The following is a 21,120-nucleotide window of genomic DNA, read 5'->3' as shown; positions in this document are numbered from 1 at the left end:
AAAAATTACAGGCCACACATTGAACAGTGTGGTATCTCTGTAAGAGGCCTCATCTATCTGTGTGCTACAAATTGTGGCATTTGAGGCCTCCATTCAACTCTTTTTGCTGTGTCTTACCCTAGTTATTGACACCAGTTTGCTAGAAAAAAAAAATTCCCTACAGTCTAGATATTTTAAACTGTGGTTTTCCCCCACACAGATCGCATATAAGTTCACTCCCAATTCAGCCATTTGTAGTGAACGTGGAAAATATTGTAGTCCATTTACAATGGGCAAGGCATGTGGCAAGGGATGGGGAAGTGGACGTGATGGTGATGCTGCATGCCGAGGCCGTGGGCAAGATGAAATTGTGCCACAACAAACACCAACATCTTCTCACCCGACCTTCCTGCCCGAATTACTAGGGGACCTCAGAAAAATATTTAGAATTGAGAGTCCTCAGTGGTTGATATCTATTAATGGCTAACTGAAAAGATAGTAACAAATTGCAACCTTTTCAGACTACTCAGGTCTCTTCATCAGGCTCAACTAATACAACATCTAAAGAATCACATACTGTATTTATAACCAAAACAGCACAGAAAAAATAATAAGGGGACCTCAGAACACCACTATTGAACCCAGAGAAGTGTCAAAAGTTTGTTGGTTGTGAAGCGATGGCCGGGGGACCACCACAATGCAGGGAGACTACAGTACACAAAATGAGGTGCAAACAACAAAGGGTTAATTTATTTACAGGCAAGGAATGCAGTGTTAGGAAGGTGTAAACAGGGGTATGCAATGACATAAAACAATTTACAAAAGTGATATACTCTAGCTGGGCCGTACAAATGGCACGGAGCACCAACTATTATGGGACTTGATGCCTGCTAATGATTCCAGGAAATTTTTAGATTTAAAAAGTCAAAAGATGCTCCTTCCCTTCCGAGGTCTGCCGTGCATCCAAACAGTAGTTTTCTTCCTCTTATGGGTTATCGGCCTACAAATTTTATGGTGCAATTTCTCCTGTTACCCTTCTGAAATTGCAAAATTTATAGCTAAAATAACATTTTTGTGTGGAAAATGTGATTTTATTATTTTCATGGCTCAACGTTATAAACTCCTGTGAAGCACCAGGGAGTTCAAGGTGCTCACTACGCATCTAAATCCATTCATTGAGGGGTCTAGTTTCCAAAATGGGGTCAATTGTGGGGGTTTTCCACTGTTTAGGCAAATCAGGGGCTCTCCAAATGGGACATGACCTCCGCTAATGATTTCAGGAAATTTTCCATTCAAAAAGTCAAATGCCACTCTTCCCTTCCAAGGCCTGCTGTGCGCCCAAACAGTAGCTTTCTCCATCATATTGGTGTCGGTGTACTCAGGAGAAATTGCGCAACAAATTGTATGGTGCAATTCCTCCTGTTACCCTTATGAAATTGCAATATTTTGTGCTATAAACATATTTGTGGGGAAAATTTGATTTTGTTTATTTTTACGGCTCAACGTTATAAACTTCTGTGAAGCACCTGAGGGTTCAATGTGCTTACCACACATCTATGTCAGTTCCCTGAGGGTTCTAGTTTCCAAAATGGTGTCACCTGTGGGGTATTTTCATTGTTTAGGCATATCAGAGGCTCTCCAAATGTGACATGGCCAATTGTTCCGGGAAATTTTACATTCAAATAGTCAAATGGCGCTCCTTCCCTTCTGAGCTCTGCCGTGCGCCCAAACAGTGGTTTTCTCCCTCATATTGGGGATTGGCATGCTCAGGAGAAATTACCCAGCAAATTTTTTCCTGTTATCCTTGTCAAAATAAAAAAAATTGAATCTGAAGTAAATTTTTTTGTGAAAAAAAGTTATTCATTTTTTTCCACATTCCTAAAATTCCCGTGAAGCATCTGAATGGTTAATAAACTTCTTGAATGTCATTTTGAGTACCTTGAGGGGTGCAGTTTTTAGAATGGTGTCACTTTTGGGTATTTTCTATCATATAGACCCCACAATGTGACTTCAAATGTGATGTGGTCCCTAAAAAATGGTTTTGGAAATTGTGTTGTAAAAATTAGAAATTGCTGGGCAACTTTTAGCCCTTATAACTTCATCATAGAAAAAAATTTCAAAAATTGTGCAGATGTAAAGTAGACATGTGGGAAATGTTATTTATTAACTATTTAGTCTGACATATCTCTGTAATTTAAGGGCATGAAAATTCAAAGTTGGAAAATTACAAAATTTTCAAAGTTTTTGCCAAATTTCCAATTTTTTTTTTTTTTTTACAAATAAACGCAAGTCATATGAAAGAAATTTTACCACCATCATGAAGTACAATATATCATGAGAAAACAATCTCAGAATCACCAGGATCTGTTGAAGCGTTCCAGAGCTATTACCACATAAATTGACAGTGGTCAGAATTATAAAAATTGTCCTGGTCATTAATGTGCAACCACCTTCGGGGGTAAAAGGGTTAAAGCACCATTCCACTGGGTTTTTTTATTTTGTCAATGGAGTGGTGCCTCGAATGTAAGTTCCTTGACTCTATTATTATACATACCAGCCACTGTCATCAGCTCTTCCCAACGCCAGTCAATTACTGACTGACCAGAAGTCAAAGGTAATGGTCAGATGCTTTCAAAGCCTATAAAAGCCTCGTTCTGGCTCTCATAGACTTGGGGCTCATTCAGATGTTTTATTTTCATGTTCGAGTGCTATCCTTGATTTTCACAGATAGCACTCATACCTGTGATAGTCTATGGGGCCACTCATGTGGAAACATTTCTGATATTTATCCAAGGGTCAGATCAAAATCGGCAATGCAAGTGAATGGGTCCGTGAAAAAATCAGACCATACTCTTATAGCATCTGAGTGTGGACCGAATATCATTGACTGTCAGAAAGAAGGAAGTAAAGAAAATTATTTTTTTTATTTCTTCATGTATGAGAAAATCAGATGTCCCTCGGACCACACTCTGATCATAGTCTGATCAGAATAATCAGTCTGTTTTTCTCTTACGTGAAAAAACTTACATCTGAATGAGCCCTTACATTGAGTTTTGACTTCTCGCTTGCACAGGAAACACAATAGAGATCCGGCAGGTCACAACCTGACGATGCGGCACCAACACCAAAAGAACATCATCAGGTAAATATGACACTAGGTGCAAGGAACTTAGATTAGTAGCACCACTCCAGTGGTAAATTTTTAAAAAAAACAATGGAGTGGTGCTTTAAAAGGCATGCACCAGCAACTTTATTAAGAGGCATGTGCCAGAAGACTTGATAATTTCCCCTTTAATTTTACTTGTCAAAGTTCATGAATTGTTTTTATATTAGTCACATATAAATTCAATGTGCTTTAGATATTTGTTCGGATTGCCTCTTATTGCAGAAAGAAAATCTTTTATATAAAATGTATCCTTTATAAATGAAAATGAATTAAATACATTGATTTTTTTACACAGATAAAGAGTTGCTTTCTGTTCCAACTTAATTTTACTGTAATATATTTCATGTGTGTACTTTCTATACATTTATGTTTTTTAATATTAAGCAACATAGTTAACTTCCGAGTTGCAGTTTTGTTTGATTTTGACCTGTATACTACATCACAAATTTTTGGTGATTGTTTTGTAAGATATTGATGATGAAATTGTTTATTATAGTACGGTAATAACTCTTGAGTCAATAAGCTTGATTTATATTTTATTTTCCCCATATTGTTTGTGTAGTATGTCAGGTGCCAGGAAAGACAAGTCATTGGTCATTCCCGTATGAAAGCCCCACTTCATAATCTCACCTTTTCTTTTGCCTACTGTAGGTGATAGAAAATCGATGAAGCCCAATGTACCAGTTTAACAGTCATTCCCTCCGGGTCCTCTCGCTAGCAGAATAGATTCTATTGACAGCCATGCAGGTTGCTATTAATATGACAGCCTCCTCTATATCCCTCTGTAATTTATAATGAAATACCTAATCTCTATTATTTTGATCCAAGCAGGCGATCCCAAGTCTTTTCATCCAGTTCCCAATGGCAGTTACATGAGAGATGGCAAACCAATAATTTTTGTCAAGTTTTATAAGCCAACAGAAATGCTTCTCCACAGCTCCAGTTTGAAAAGGCACAGATAAAGCTCATTCAGTGTGATGAATGAAAAAGCCATCTGGGGTTTTTCTTTTTGACTTCCTCTCCTTTTTTTTTCAATCCTTGTAATCAAATTTGAGAAAAATCAAATGGGGCTTTCTATGAAAGTACCTTTTGTTGATCTGAACGAGCTGGTAATTTACAAAATACCCTTCTTTTGTGAGCCGGGCTAAAGATAAAAGAATTGGTAGCTTTTAAAGCTGGGCCTTGGTGGGATTCTTATACGCGATGAAAGCAGCTTGTGTGTAGAGACAGAAACACATTTGAAAGCCAGGCCTTGCTCAGGGTGTTCGGGATGAACTACCTCATGTGCTCGTAACATGAATGATGGAATATAGCGAGTTGCCAAAATCTATGGATATGCTACAATTCACGTATCATACTGACAACCTGAACTTTTTCTTGTCTCACATGGATTTTATACCTTCGCCGCTGAAAGTTTTCTGTAGTTTGCCATCATTCACATTTTTTATTTTCTCATAGTCATTTTTATTCATTTTTTAGCCTCCAATAACAAGGGACGAAAACACTGTGACACAAGTTTTCCGCCTACGCCATTTCCACCAATCGATTGCCATGATTGGAAGATGGATTACTGTGGACACCTTTTGGTACCCCCCTCTCTGTAAGTTTTCAGCATGCTTGATTCTCGCTAGTAAAGAGCTGTGATTCATTTAGCTAACTGTATGCGTTCTGCTGCAAATCAGCATTTAACCTGCACGGTAACAGAACGCACAGTAAAGCACACTAAGAAAGATGTGAAGGCAGATTATGGAGGCAGAAGGGGTTAATGATGTGTCATCCGGGGGCCTGTAGTTACACTAGGATGTGTTTATGGGGAACACTGCGGGTATCCTGTAGCACAATTGCCAGAAAGACAGCTTTGCAGAATTAAAATGATAACTTTGAGCTAAGCCTATCGTCAGAATAAAATCTGTAATTCAAGGAATTATTCACAAATAATCACAATATCATATAAATCTCAACTTTTCTTTTTATTTTGCTTTATACTATGATTAAAAAAAATAGAAAACCGTATTATTATGGACAATATTTCTAGAAACGCAAATTATACTTTAATCATTATAGCCTATTTTACATTTCTGTAAAATATACATTCAGCTGATATATTGTTCAATTATACCATTTATTGTTTTTATGTCCTGTTTTTTTCCGATTTTGGGCATTTTATAATTTTTTTTTTCTCGACGTTTTGACAGTATATTAAAACACGAAAGAAAAATAAAATAAAATTTTAATTGTATACAAAATATGTTTGTCGTCTTGATAAGGGCAATATATCAGAAAACAAAATCCCATACAGATGCTAGGAAATTGAGCAGAAAATACGGAAATCGGGTAGATACTGCTAAATAGGATTTATTTTCATTTGAGAGCCATTTGCTGCCTCCTAATGACAGCAGTCTCACACAACACTTGTGGCAGGGTGCCAGACACATCTGCTTTATTTAACAGATTAATCCTAGTGTTGATCATTTAATTCTGTGGGCTTTGGTCACACCAGGTACTGCGTGCATTTTTAGCCTTGATATTTTCATGGATGATTTAGTTGCCAAACTGGAAACAGCGCAAATTACATTCTAAACAGTCCAATTATATGCATTATTTATTTTGCATTGTAGTTTTTTTTATACATATATTTTTTCATTTTTATTTCTAAAATAAACGACATATATGATTTTCCTGCCCCTTGATACTGTTAATAAACAAGATATTCTATTTAATCCAATATAATTATTGCTACATTAATTTTCCCATTATCATTGCATATATAAGTGCTTATTACTCATTGCGTGATTTTTTTCACAATTTTTATACATTATGATCTACCAGTCTATAGCAGCTGATATACAGCCATGTCAAATCTATACATTTGAGGTAGCTAATCCAAGTGTTCAGAAACATATGGGTTAAGAAAATACAATAAGAATGTAAAATAAAAATAAAATTCACTGATTTAAACAAAATCAATCTTTTTATATTTCTACTGATATTTTATTAGTTTTCAAAGTAGAACATTTTTCTGATCCACACTACATGAGTGGAAAAATCTGTCCCCGCTTTATATATTTTTAAATTAACAGGGTCACGTTGTATTTCTTATTAATTATAGACAGAAAAGTTGATATCAGAATGAAAAACGACATGATCTGGCAAATACAGTTTTATGGCAGTGTGTCTAATAAATTTAGATCATGTCATGTGTAACGTGCATACATCAACATGGTGTCAAATCACATTTCACAGATGACAAGATCAATTACCAAAATAATGGAAATAGTGTTAAAATCAGTTGTCCCAATGTTGGATTATTAACAACCAGTGTCATGTATTGACCATTCTACAATTACCCAATATGCCCAATTACTATTTGCTATGAGAAGTAATAGCACAATGAGATATACATATTATATGATTGATGTATTTTATTTTTTTATGAATCCTGGTAGAAAGTCTCTTGTTGGATTTTTAAATGAGGATTCTTGGACCTCAGGTGATGATGACAATGGAATATCTGTATTACAATCTCCCCAGTTCACAATTTGCTATTGTATGCCAGTATCACTGGAGGTGTGTTTGATCTATTTAAATGGGCACGAAGAAGCCTGTGAGCAGCCAGGTGAATCCAACCTATTATATGCCCCTTAACACTGGGTTCATATTGGCCATTTTGACACCTTTTACAATTCTGGGATTTTTTATTTTATGTTAGATATCTCAGCCCAAAGGGGCCACATGTTTATGTCAGTGAATATAGAATGTTGAAATCCTGTATGCATGATGCCTTTCGAGACTTATGTTTTGAGACTTTTTTGTGATACCAGGGAGAAAGAACTTCAATGTAAAAACATCTTTTTGTAATTATATTCTTGTCTGTGTTGCGCGATAAATGTATCCCTAAAAAAAATGGAACTGTGCAGATAAACATATGCTAAAAGGGTGTCCTTCCAGAAAGCATTTGACTAGTCGACGTCTAGACCTGGATCTCAAAGTGTAGTAGACATGATGATTTTCAGCACGACTGTAATAAAACAAGTGATGTAAAATCACAGTCACGTGGACCTGTATAGATGAACCGTTAAATATCGACAGGCCTTTTTCAAACAGTCCTAGCCGGAAGAGGTGTGACCTTACACGGGTCAATACTTGAAAATTGCAGCAACTAATAATTTCAATGTCATAACTATCTCTCCAACTCCACCATTTATAGACTCAATCTAATTGTTTTGTTTTTTTACGTAGTTAGTATTGCATGCATTCTATATTTTTTATCTTTTTTTCTAAATATTTTTCTTCTAAAATGGAGTATAATAATTTTCCATTAGTTACTGACTCCTACATTCAACTGTAGTATGCATATTTTATATACTATGTTCTAGGTCATGTTAGCTGCGCAGGAATCAAACTGAAGAGGCAAGGTTTCAAGTCTTACAGAGGTCCAACCACTGGAATAATAAATGTTCTAGGTGATGTCCATTTATAGAAGAACGTAGCATAATAACATGTGTAGCACTTTTTGGGAGTACTACATGGACTTCTTAGTAGTAGTCACCAATGATGTAAGCTGCGTTCATTGTCCATCTGCATGCTTCTGGATATAGCGAATATTCAGCTTGCATTACTTTTCGATGGAAAATTCATTGTTTTATATAGTAGGCAAAATGATATTTTGTTAGAAAGCATTTTTTTGTGTGGATTTAGATTACTAGAGCAAAAAAATAAAACAAAAGAAAGCAGGAGATACATATTTTTTCCAGCAGATGTCACCATAGGCAAGAGGAAACATATTATTATTACGTGGTCTTCTCGGCCGAGTGTTTTTCTTTTTCTTTTCCCTAGTGGCATTGGCAAACCCTATAATTGCTGTAGGCATCTAACACTGATTGCCCTGAACTGTGTGTTCAATGCCAGCTTATCCATTTTGTAGGTAATTGTTATTAATTTCATTTGCGGCATCATTTACACATTTGTGTAAAAGTGCTGCTGAGGGCTGTCGAACATCCTTTGGAAAGATGACAGTTTTTGCCTGGACACTGAAGACACAATCCCTTGGGGAATTAAACTTAGATGTCTCCACAAGGGTTTATGCACCATTTTGTATTTAACACACAATTATTATTTATATACTGTATTTATAAAAGCAGAGATTATTTTGAAAAAAAAAAACTATAGGAAAGCGCAATTTTCTCTGGATTATTATACCATCATTTTTAGATATTATTGAAAAGATTCGACAATATGCATAGAAAGCATACGCTTCTTAACTGAATGTTTTAGTTCACGCTGATCATTTGTTTTTACTTATCTTTTGAGGTACTGTAGCAGATTGATATCAAAAAGAGTATCATTAAAATTATTTGGGACGATTAGGAGGGAGGTTGCCCCCATTTTTTTATGTATAATCTGTAAAATACATGAAGGTAGCCTGTACTATAAAGCCATAGACATTTCATAAACTACTTGGTTCACATCAAGGGTGGGACTACCGCGGTCGCAGCGGTCGCAGCTGCAATGGGGCCCGGAGTTCTTAGGGGCCTGATCGTGGAGCTGCAGCCGCTCATTGGCTGTGCAGCTCCGTTCTTTGATTGGCTGCCAGGCTGCAATTGGCTTGACTCGATGGTTGCTCTGTGCGCACAGGACCTGTAATGAGGTCACAGGAGGGGAGGAGTCAGGGGTCACATGATCAGGAGCCTCCGTGTATGCAGGACTCTGCCATACTGGTTGTCATGGTGCACTGCTGGATGAGGGTAAGTTTATGTGTGGGGTCAGGAGGGGTTTACAGGGTGGATGTAGCAGAGCCATGTGTGTACAAGGTGTACGGAGCAGAGCCGTGTGTACAAAGTATATTGAGCGCAGCCATGTATGTATGAGGTTAGCAGAGCCGTGTGTGTACGAAGCAGAGCCGAGTGTGCATGAGGTGTACGGAGAGAAGTCATGTATGTACGAAGTGTACGGAGCAGAGCCGCATGTGTATGAGGTGGACGCAGAGGAGCCATGTGTATATGGAGCAGAGCCGCGCATGTACAAGGTGTATCAAGCGGAGCGTGTACTAGGTGTGCGGAATGGAGTCACGCATGTACGAGGTGAACGGAGCGGAGCGCATGTGTACAAGGTGTGCGGAGCCACACGTGTACGAGGTGTGCGGAGTGGAGCCGTGTGTGTACGAGGTGTACGCAGCGGAGATGTGAGTGTATTTTGGCATTAGGGGGGGCCTTTTGAAAGTTTGCACCGGGGCCCATAACTTTGTAGTTACACCACTGGTTCACATGAATGTATTACTGTATTGCAAATATATTTTCCACTATAATTACTTGAGAATACAATGAAATCTGTCCAAAAGACCACCACTTACCAAGACCAGATCTTTTTCTAGATCACAATTCCTATGGCAAATGTTCAATTCCATCATATACTGCATTCTCCGGGTGGATGGTCATGCTCAGCGTTATTATGGATAGCCAGACAATAATGTACAAATCATCACAGCATTCCTTACTTGAAGTGAAGAAAATTGTAACAATTTAGCAGCATGTCATGTTCAAGGGTACCACACTATATAAGATGGCCAACATTTTGGTCCTCACCGTTGTTGATCATGGCATGTTAGGAGTAGTGCAATGGACGCTCAGTGGAAAGGCAGACATCCTCATACAAAACAACTTTTATTGCAAATTTGTGTGATCATGTTAAGGGGAATCTGTCAGCAGGTTTTTGCTACATAATCTGAGAGCAACATAATCAGGGACAAAGATCCTGATTCCAGGGATGTGTCACTTACTGGTCTGACTGATGTAGTTTTTATAAAATCACTGCTTTGTCTTCAAAAATAAAGAATATAAAAAATTCACTGCTTTGTTAGCAGGAGATTATCATTAGAGGACTACTTGGCCTGCAGAGAGACAGTCCAACTCCCCCCACCCTTGATTGGCGGCTTCCTGTGTATGCACAATGTACACAGTAAGCAGCCAATCGACAGTGTGGGCGGGGTTTTACAGAGCTCAGCATTCAGAGAATTGATAGATCTGTAGCAGATAAAACAGTTTTTAATCAAAACTGCCGTACCCAGTAAAGTAAGTGGCACATCAATAGGAATAGGATCTCTACTCCTGTATCATACTGCTCTAAAATGGGGTAGCAAAAGTCCTTGTTGACAGATTCCCTTTAACCCCTTCACTACCAAGGGTGGTTTGCACGTTAACTCCCGGGCCAATTTTTACAATTCTGACCACTGTCCCTTTATGAGGTCATAACTCTGAAACGCTTCCATGGATCCCGGTGATTCTGACATTGTTTTCTTGTGACATATTGTACTTCATGTTAGTGGTAAAATTGCATTCAAATAACTTGCGTTTATTTGTGAAAAAAATGGAAATTTGGCGAAAATTTTGAAAATTTCGCAATTTTCCAACTTTGAATTTTTATGCCCTTAAATCACAGAGATACAGCACACAAAAAACTTAATAAATAACATTTCCCACATGTTTACTTTACATCAGCACAATTTTGGAACCAAAATTTTTTTTTGTTAGGAAGTTATAAGGGTTAAAATTTGACCAGCGATTTCTCATTTTTACAACACCATTTTATTTTTAGGGACCACATCACATTTGAAGCCACTTTGAGGGGTCTATATGATAGAAAATATCCAAAAGTGACACCATTCTAAAAACTGCACCCCTTAAGGTGCTTAAAACCACATTCAAGAAGTTTATTAACCCTTTAGGTGCATCACAGGAATTTTTTGAATATTTAACAAAATATTTTCACAAAAAATATACTTCAGGTTCAATTTTCTTTATTTTACCAAGGGTAACAGGAGAAATTGGACTGCAAAAGTTATTGTGCAATTTGTCCTGAGTACGCTGATACCTGATATGTGGGGGGGAACCACTGTTTCGGCGCATGGCAGACCTCAGTAGGGAAGGAGCGCCGTTTGACTTTTTCAATGCAAAATTGGCTGGAATTCAGATCTGACGCCATGTCGCGTTTGGAGAGCCCCTGATGTACCTAAACAGTGGAAACCCCCCAAGTGACCCCATTTTGGAAACTAGACCCCCCAAGGAACTTATCTAGATATGTGGTGAGAACTTTGAACCCACAAGGGCTTCACAGAAGTTTATAACGTACAGCGGTACAATTAAAAAATCATATTTTTTCCACAAAAATGATCTTTTCACCCCCAATTTTTATTTTTCCAAGGGTAACAGGACCCTAAAAGTTATTGTGCAATTTGTCCTGAGTACGCTGATACCCCATATGTGGGTGTAAATGACTATTTGGGCGCATAGCAGAGCTCGGAAGGGAAGCAGCGCCATTTGACGTTTTTGGCTAGAATTGAGATCGGACACCATGTCGTGATTGGAAAACCCCTGATGTACCAAAACAGTGGAAACCCCCCACAAATAACACCATTTTGGAATCTAGACCCCCCAAGGAACTTATCTAGACGTGTGGTGAGAACTTTGAACCCCCAAGGGCTTCACAGAAGTTTATAACATACAGCCGTACAATTAAAAAATCATATTTTTTCCACAAAAATGATCTTTTCACCCTCAATTCTTATTTTTCCAAGAGTAACAGGACCCTAAAAGATATTGTGCAATTTATCCTGAGTGCGCTGATACCCAACATGTGGGGGTAAACCACTATTTGGGCGCATGGCAGAGCTCGGAAGGGAAGCAGCACCATTTGACGTTTTTGGCTGAAATTGAGATCGGACACCATGTCACGTTTGGAAAGCCCCTGATGTACCAAAACAGTAGAAACCCCCCACAAATGACACCATTTTGGAAACTAGACCCTCCAAGGAACTTATCTAGATGTGTGGTGAACCCCCCAGTGCTTCACAGAAGTTTATAACGCCCGGGCGTGAAAATAAAAAAATCATATTTTTTCCACAAACATGATCTTTTAGTCCCCAATTTTTTTTATTATCCCAAGGGTAACAGGAGAAATTGGACCCCAAAAGTTGTTGTCCAATTTGTCCTGAGTATGCTGATACCCCATATGTGGGAGAAAACTACTGTATGGGCACATGTCAGGGCTCGGAAGGGAAGTAGTGACGTTTTGGAATGCAGACTTTGATGGAATGGTCTGCGGGTGTCATGTTACCTTTGGAGAGCCCCTAATGTACCTAAACAGTGGAAAACCCCCACAAATGACCCCATTTTGGAAACTAGACCCGTAAGGAAAATATCTAGATGTGTGGTGAGAACTTTGAACCCCCCAGTGCTTCACAGAAGTTTATAACGCCCGGGCGAGAAAATAGAAAAATCGTATTTTTTCCACAAACATCATCTTTTAGTCCCCATTTTTTTATTTTCCCAAGGGTAACAGGAGAAATTGGACCCCAAAAGTTGTTGTCCAATTTGTCCTGAGTATGCTGACACCCCATATGTGGGAGAAAACTACTGTATGGGGACACGTCGGGGCTCGGAAGGGAAGTAGTGACGTTTTGGAATGCAGACTTTGATGGAATGGTCTGCGGGTGTCATGCTACCTTTGGAGAGCCCCTAATGTACCTAAACAGTGGAAACCCCCCACAAATGACCCCATTTTGGAAACTAGACCCCCTGAGGAACTTATCTAGATGTGTGGTGAGCACTTTGAACCCCCCAGTGCTTCACAGAAGTTTATAACGACCAAGCGTGAAAATAAAAATATCATATTTTTTTAACAAACATCATCTTTTAGTCCCCATTTTTTTTATTTTCCCAAGGGTAACAGGAGAAATTGGACCCCAAAAGTTGTTGTCCAATTTGTCCTGAGTACGCTGATACCTCATATGTGGGAGAAAACTACTGTATGGGCACACGTCTGGGCTCGGAAGGGAAGTAGTGACATTTTGGAATGCAGACTTTGATGGATTGGTCAGCGGGTGTCATGTGCGTTTGGAGAGCCCCTGATGCACCTAAACTATTGAAACTCCCCACAAGTGACCCCATTTTGGAAACTAGACCCCCCACGGAACTTATCTAGATGTGTGGTGAGCACTTTGAACCCCCAAGTGCTTCACAGAAGTTTATAACGCCTGGGCGTGAAAATAAAAAAATCATTTTTTTCCGCAAAAATGATATTTTTGCCCCCAATTTTTTATTTTCCTAAGGGTAACAGGAGAAATTGGGCCCCAAAAGTTGTTTTGTAATTTGTCCTGAGTAGGCTGATACCCCATATGTGGGGGTAAAACACTGTTTGGGCGCATGGCAGAGCTTGGAAGGGAAGGAGCACCATTTGACTTTTTCAATGCAGAATTGGCTGGAATTGAGATCAGACGCCATGTTGCCTTTGGAGAGCACCTGATGTGCCCAAACAGTGGAAACCCCCCAATTATAACTCCAACCCTAACCCCAACACACCCCTAACCCTAATCTGAGCCCTATCCCTAACCCTAGCCCTAATCCTAGCCCTAACCCTAGCCCTAACCCTAAACCTAACCCTAGCCCTAACCCTAACCCTAGCCCTAACCCTAGCCCTAATGGGAAAATGGAAATAAATACATTTTCTTTTAGTTTTATTATTTTTCCCTAACTAAGGGGGTGATAACGGGGGGTTTGATTTACTATTTATGGCGGTTTTTATGTTTGGCGGCTGTCAGACGCTAAAAGACGCTTTTTATTGTAAAAATAGTTTTTGCATCACCACATATTGTGAGCTATAATTTTTCCGTATTTTGACCCACCGAGTCATGTGAGGTCTTATTTTTTGCGGGACGAGTTGACGTTTTCATTGATACCATTTTCGGGCATGTGACATTTTTTGATCTCTTTTTATTCCGATTTTTGGGACGCAGAATGAACAAAAACCAGCGTTTCATGAATTTCTTTTGGGGGGTGCGTTTACACCGTTCCGCGTGCAGTAAAATTGATAAAGCGGCTTTATTCTTCGGGTCAGTACGATTACAGCAATACCTCATTTAGGTCGTTTTTTTATGTTTTGTCGTTTTTTGCAATGAAAACTATTTTATATAAAAAATAATTATTTTTGTATCGCTTTATTCTGCGAGCTATAACTTTTTTATTTTTTTTTCGGATGATGCTGTATGGTGGCTCGTTTTTTGTGGGACAAGATGACGTTTTCAGCGGTACCATGGATTTTTATATGCGTCTTTTTGATCGCGCGTTATTGCACTTTTTGTTCGGTGGTATGATAATAAATCATTATTTTTTGCTTCGTTTTTTATTTTTATTTTTTAAGGAGTTCGCTAACGGGGTTAACTAATGGGACAGTTTTATAGGGCGGGTCGCTACGGACGCGGCGATACCAAATATGTGTACTTTTATTGTTTTCTTTTATTATTATTTTGAAAAAATGGATTTATTGGGGAATATTTTTTTTTTTTACTAATTTATTTAGCGATTTTTTTAAAATTATTTTTAACACTTTTTTTTTTTTTTTTTTTACTTTATTACCTTGTCCCATGTGGGACATCACAGATCGCTGATCTGTCACATCACAGATCACTGTGACAGATCAGCAATCTGTCACAGCCAGTTCTGCAGACTTCCTCATGCCTGCGCTTTGCAGGCAGTGAGGAAGTCAGCTCCCTACAGGCCCCCGAAGGCCCCCGTCGCCATCTTGGATCCGGGGGCCTGTAGGGAAAGAGACCCCCGCAGCAGCGCTGCACATTGCGCTGCTGTGGGGGGCTCAGTAAAGCAAGGAGGGAGCACCCTCCCTGCCGATGCTTCCCTTTAACCACCGGTACACCGCGATCGCGTTTGATCGCGGTGTACAAGGGGTTAACATGTCTGGGTGGTCCGTGACCGCCCCTGACACATTGTGCCGCGTGTCAGCTGTGATAATCAGCTGACACCCGGCCGCGATCAGCGGCGCTCACCACGTGGGCGCCGCTGATCGCTGGGACGTAATATTCCGTCCATGGTAATTATGTCCAGGGTCACATGGACGGAATATTACGTCCATTGTAGGTAAGGGGTTAAAGAGGCTTTACTTTAATTGCATGTTGGGAAAAAGATACCCTGAATATTTCCTCTCACATTTACACATGTTTCTCATAAAATTAGAATATCATCAAAAAGTTAATTTATTTCAGTTCTGCAAAACAAAAAAGTGAACTCATATGTTATTTATGGGGGTTTTACACATAGCGAGATCGCTAGCAATATCGCTAAAGCATCACCGATTTGGTGACGCAGCAGCGATATCGCTAGCGATATCGCTATGTGTGATACTTACCTCTGACCGGCTACCCCGCTGTCTGTCGCTGATCGCGCGAGATCGGGCAGCTCCATTTCTCGTTGGGCGCTTCCTGCTGGGCTTCCTGGTGGCGCCGACGAGTGACGCATGGATGCGGACGGGAGGACGTCAGGATCGCTGCATGTGAAAGGTAAGTATCGTCCGCTGTATCGCTGCTGCGTCGCTGTGAGATCTGCCTGTGTGGCAGCTCACTAGCGACCATTTAGCGATGCACCAGCGATCCTGACCGGGTCGTATCGTGGTCGGGATCGCTGGTGCATCGCTAAATGTAAAGGGGCCTATAGAGTCTTTACAAACAGAGTGATCAATTTCAAGTATTTATTTCTGTTAATGGTGATGTTTATGCCTTGCAGCCAATGAAAACCCAAAAGTCATCAGTCTCAGTAAATTAGAATACTTTATAACACCAGCTTGAAAGGCTAGGGCAGCTGCTTAAGATATAGATAGTATGTTTAATCCATTAATGAATTTTAAAACCAATGTGGCTAGTGGTAGTTATAGAGTTATAACTTTGGCTCCTCAGGAACCAGGATCACTGGCGACATTGGTATTTAATTCATTAATAGATTAAGCATACTATCTATATCTTACCACTAGCCACATTGGTTTTTAAATTCATTAATGGATTAAACATACTATTTATATCTTAAGCAGCTGCCCTAGCCTTTACAGCACAATAAACGTCTTAAGAAGCTGTGCTAAATCCATCATATCGCATTATATCCAATGTCTTCCTGTTATTCTAGTGCTACAGATATACCCCCTTAAGAGTACACCTACTTTTGTTTCCATCTAACCATACCTCCCTTTACCCTCACCCACAGGATAATCTGCAACCCTTTGAAATATTGCCTAGCTGTGATACTATTTACCCGGTGACCACAGACACTCTACTCAAAAGGGTATGACCTCATTGCAATAATTTCTATATGTAGCATCATTTTGTCTGCCGCCATTTTGTATTCCTTTTTTCTTGTCTAACAGTGCCTCTATGTTCTCTAGCGATCTTATGGCATTTATATATTGTTCATCATAATTATTCTGTTGAATGAACTTGCTTTGTATATTTTGTATATTCTGTATATATTTTTTGATTCTTACTGTATATATTTTATTGTTTCAGCGACTATGTGATAAAGGCCGTTGTCAGGCCAAAACGTCAGCTGTCGCTTCATCACTGTCAGTAAATAAAAATACTTTACTTTGAGCATAATCTGCATGTGCAGTGATTCTATATTGCACTTATACTTACGGGACCATTGGCTCCTTTTCACTAGCACCGTGTACTCAACCCTCCAGTTGAGTGCTAATGGGTCGCCCTCCCAAGGCTGTGGGGTACTCGGTGCCAGGCCGGTCTCTCAGAGGGGAATGTCACAGCAGCGGTGACCCGGTCTGTTGCCCTGGGCGCCCATGTGAAAGGGATAAGAGATGGAATAAAGTTTGAGTGAATGATTCGTGACGCCACCTGTGGTGTTCGGCAATGAAGATGTTAAGCCGACGATGTGGACAGATCCCCTGGGACAGATGGTTTGGTGCAGCTATGATGTTGTGGCCCTCCACAGGTAAGGCAGTAATCCCAGGGCAGTGAGGATAGGTGTTGAGGAAGAGGGTGCAGTGCCTGGCACAGGAATATAGCAGTGCTGCCGGGGTTGCAGGAAGAAGGCAAGGACACAACAGGGTGCAGTTTCTTTACCTTTACTTTGCTTGGCAAATGCAGTCCAGGATCTAGATTACAAATGGCACAGGAGCTGGCTAGCCTGGAAGCAACAGGAATCTTTCTAGGCAGATAGGTTGCGTAGTCTCCTTTCTAGCGCTTAGTTTTAGGTACTTGCAGTACTGTGTTACACTGAAGTTCCACTTGCTTATTCTCTTTAGAACTCCCTCGTATGGCAGACAATTGTAGCCTTTCTCTTCTGGCTCACACGTCGCTGTTGTGCCTCTGAGTCTTATGTGGGAATAGAGCATTTACAGCTTCCTATTCCTCCGGTTTCTGTTGCAGGACCTTCAGTGTCCATACAGCCTTGGATACCGAGCTCCAGATCATGCGCTATAGCTGGGAATGAGCCTGAACTCTCTGCTCAATCCCCCAGCTCTTCTCACGTCCACACACATTGCCCTCACACGAACTCCTAATTTCCCCTTCCTGGCCCCCAGAGAGCAGCTCTTCCCCCAGTTTTGGGTTCAGAGCTCCCTCTGCTGGCCTGTAGTGGGAGCTGTGTTGTGTGTTCTAGTTAACTGCCAGAGAGATCCTTTATTGCTTCCAAGCATGACATCACCCTCCCTAGGAGGAAGGCAATTCCATTGTGGCGACCATACTCCTGGGGGTGCCACATTCCCCCCTAGTGTAATTCAGTACTCCCGGACTGAAGAGAAAACATGTAAACATATAAGCAATTATAAATATAACAAGATTAAAAAAAGAAAAATACAAAAACCAAAGCTCAAAAATAGTCCTGATGACGATTAGTCCATGCCTCAATGTCCATGGTCCAATTCCTGAGCAAGTTGGCAAACTATTTACAAATAGAGTTTTGACCACACATAGTCCTGTGGTCCAACTGTCCATTGAAACAAAAGAAAATATCCAAAAAGTCTTACAGAGTCTCTGTATAATAAACAAAACTTGGCACTCAACTTCTAGAATATTTTTTTGGATTTTTTAATGCAGCCAGAAAATAATAGACATTTCCGCCTCACTGGCCTTCATCAGTAACAGACTGCAGTATAGTAGTTAATCGCATTCAGTGCGATAATAGAAGTGACACCATAGTCACTTTAAATGTGCCTGGTCATGCACTAGGCGCTGGGCATGGAGCCTGAATCAAATAGTACGTTGGTGGGTGGGGGTGCCATGCAGACATCAGCGACCCAGAATCCACTGTTGGTCAGCTGACCAACAGTGGATTCTGGGTCGCTGATGTCTGCTTGGCACCCCCACCCACCCAGGTACTATTTGATTCAGGCTCCATGCCCAGCGCCTAGTGCATGACCAGGCTCATTTAAAGTGACTATAGTGTCACTTCTATTATCGCACTGAATGCGACTAACTACTATATTGCAGTCTGTTACTGGTGAGGCCGAAACGTCTATTATTTTCTGACTGCATTAGAAAATCCAAAAAAATATTCTAGAAGTTGAGTGCCAAGTTTTGTTTATTATTCATGTATGGTGTGGGGCCCTAATTGAGCACCTTCTGAAGTTGTGCATACGCTGTTTTTCCTTTACAGAGTCTCTGTAGGCACAAAACTTGAAACGTTGCATATTTACAGATTAACATTTACAAAACTTATCTATAACCTTAGGGGTGGAATACCTTTGGTACTACGGACAGACCTACGTAGCACTGGTGTTGGTAAACTGGGTAGTAGTCGTCTGTGAACTCTTAGACTCACTGTGGGCATGACAGATTCACCACTGGCAGGGCAAAGGTTCTCTGGCTCCACTGCTGGTGTAACATCCGCTACCTGTACTTGCTGGTTTTCAGGGTGGTCTTGAGTCACTTCTTCTTGCACTACCAGTTGGGGAAAGGTCAAAACTGGCACCACTATGGCTTGATTTGCTCTAGTCCAATTTGCAGGGAATTCTCCGAGTATAGTGCTGACCTTCTGTTCTTCTTCCTCTATGGGCTGAAGGTTGTTTTGTTCTTCCATTCTGTCCTTTAGTTGGTCAGGGCACAGTTTCAGATGATCCCTCGATACTGCTGATGATGTTTCTCCTCCATCCTTACTGATAAGGCATACTTTGGGGTTGTCAAAGTTCAATAGTAAGACAGTATTGGGTTCAGCTTCCCAATTGGTCATCCAATTCATGCATCCTTCTTTTCCTGTTTAGGACTTGTTCTCCTGATGACAAGGGACTGCAAGTGCATGTTGATTGTAGTTCTCCTGTTTTTGTTTCGCCTGAGTTAGACTCTTTTCTACACACGCTTGTACTCTTCGATATTGCTGCTGCCGCTCTGTATCCCAGTCAGCGTCTGGTGATGTCACCTCAGGTGTCAGGACTCCCATATCCAAATCAATAGGCAGCTTGCCAGGCCTTGCTCTCATTAGGTAGGCTGGAGAGCAGTTGGTGGAATTCACAGGAATGTAATTGTAGAGGTCTACCAGATCTGGCAACTTCTCTAGCCACAGATTCCTCTCTTCCAAAGGCAAGGTCTTCAGTAGGTTGATCACCACCTGATTCATCTTTTCACACATGCCATTGGTCTGTGGATGGTAACGTGTTGTCCTGATCTTCTTGCAACCATACAAGTTACAGAATTCCTGGAACACTTCCGCCTCAAAGGCTGGACCTTGATCTGTAAGCACTCGCTCGGGATATCCGTGTGGTCGACAAAAGTGCTGTTGGAATGCTCTGGCTGCTGTCCTGGCTGTTTGATCCTTGACAGGCACGACTACCAGGAATCTCGAGTAGTGGTCAACGATGGTAAGAGCATAAATGTAGCCTGAACGGCTTGGAACCTGCTTCACATGGTCCAGGGCAACCAACTCGAGTGGTTGTTTGGTTATTATTGGCTGCAAAGGAGCTCGCTGGCTGTTACGGTCCTTCCTGTGCAGTTACATTGTCCACACTCCCGGCACCAATTTTCAATAGCCTTCTTCATACCAGCCCAGTAGAATCTCTCTCAGAGCAAGGCCTCCAACTTCTTCCATCCGAAGTGTCCAGCTCCATTGTGGTATGCTTCCAAGACAATTGATGCCTCCCTCTTTGGGACTACCACCTGCCAGACCAACTCATGAGTGCGGGCATTGATACTCTTCCGGCACAGCTTTCCCTCATAGAGGAACAGCCTGCCTCTTTCCTCCCACAACTGCTGGGTTTCTTCAGGAGCATCTGGACTTGGGCATGAGTCAGCTTGTGACAGTAGCTCCTTTACCAGGCGGACTGCGGGGTCACTATCCTGCGTTTCTGCCCAGTCATGATGAGGCAATGGATTTAGGGTTGCCTCTTTCATGATAGATCGTCTGTTTCTCACTCCTTGGGCACGTTGGGCCTCAATTGGCCGGTGGAAGGCAGGTAACTCTATTTCTTCGAGTGCCTCTGGGTCTTCTCCTGCATCTTGCAGATTGGGCATTCTGGACAGCGCATCAGCATTGGCATTCTTGTGCCCTGCTCGGTACTTGATGGTAAATTCATAGTTAGACAGTCGGGCCATCCATCGCTGCTCCGGTGCACCTAGTTTTGCAGTTTCCAAGTGAATCGACGGGTTGTTGTCCGTGAAAATGGTAAACTTGGCTGAAGCTAGGTAATTATTATTATTATTATTATTATTATTTATTGTTATAGCGCCATTTATTCCATGGCGCTTTACATGTGAGGAGGGGTATACATAAAAACAAGTACAATAATCTTAAACAATACAAGTCATAACTGGTACAGGAGGAGAGAGGACCCTGCCCGCGAGGGCTCACAATCTTCAAGGGATGGGTGGTAATACAGTAGGCGAGGGTAGAGCTGGTCGTGCAGCGGTTTGGTCGATCGGTGGTTACTGCAGGTTATAGGCTTGTCGGAAGAGGTGGGTCTTCAGGCTCTTTTTGAAGGTTTCGATGGTAGGTGAGAGTCTGATATGATGTGGTAGAGAGTTCCAGAGTAGGGGTGATGTGCGAGAGAAATCTTGTATGCGATTGTGGGAAGAGGAGATAAGAGGGGAGTAGAGAAGGAGATCTTGTGAGGATCGGAGGTTGCATGCAGGAAAGTACCGGGAGACGAGGTCACAGATGTATGGAGGAGACAAGTTGTGGATGGCTTTGTATGTCATGGTTAGG

At 40.9% G+C, this 21,120-nt stretch overlaps 1 protein-coding gene across 5 annotated transcripts in view; it reads left to right on the top strand.

Moving 5' to 3' along the window:
- SOX2 (SRY-box transcription factor 2) overlaps positions 1-21,120 on the top strand; it is a 1,445,341-nt gene that overhangs the window by 228,041 nt on the left and 1,196,180 nt on the right. For 3 of the 5 annotated variants that reach the window (XR_012232822.1, XR_012232826.1, XR_012232820.1), the window contains 2 exons: positions 4,625-4,745; positions 16,180-16,257. The exons of 1 other annotated variant lie outside the window; for it this stretch is intronic. The gene's annotated coding sequence lies outside the window, so the exon portion shown is untranslated. The remainder of the gene's footprint in view (positions 1-4,624; positions 4,746-16,179; positions 16,258-21,120) is intronic. One more of the 5 variants, XR_012232821.1, reaches the window with a different exon arrangement.

The sequence above is a fragment of the Dendrobates tinctorius genome, unplaced genomic scaffold (genome assembly GCF_039654945.1).
Source record: "Dendrobates tinctorius isolate UK_male_01 unplaced genomic scaffold, ASM3965494v1 ptg000060l, whole genome shotgun sequence".
Classification (NCBI taxonomy): domain Eukaryota; kingdom Metazoa; phylum Chordata; class Amphibia; order Anura; family Dendrobatidae; genus Dendrobates; species Dendrobates tinctorius.
This window is presented reverse-complemented; position numbering and strand designations above follow the sequence as displayed.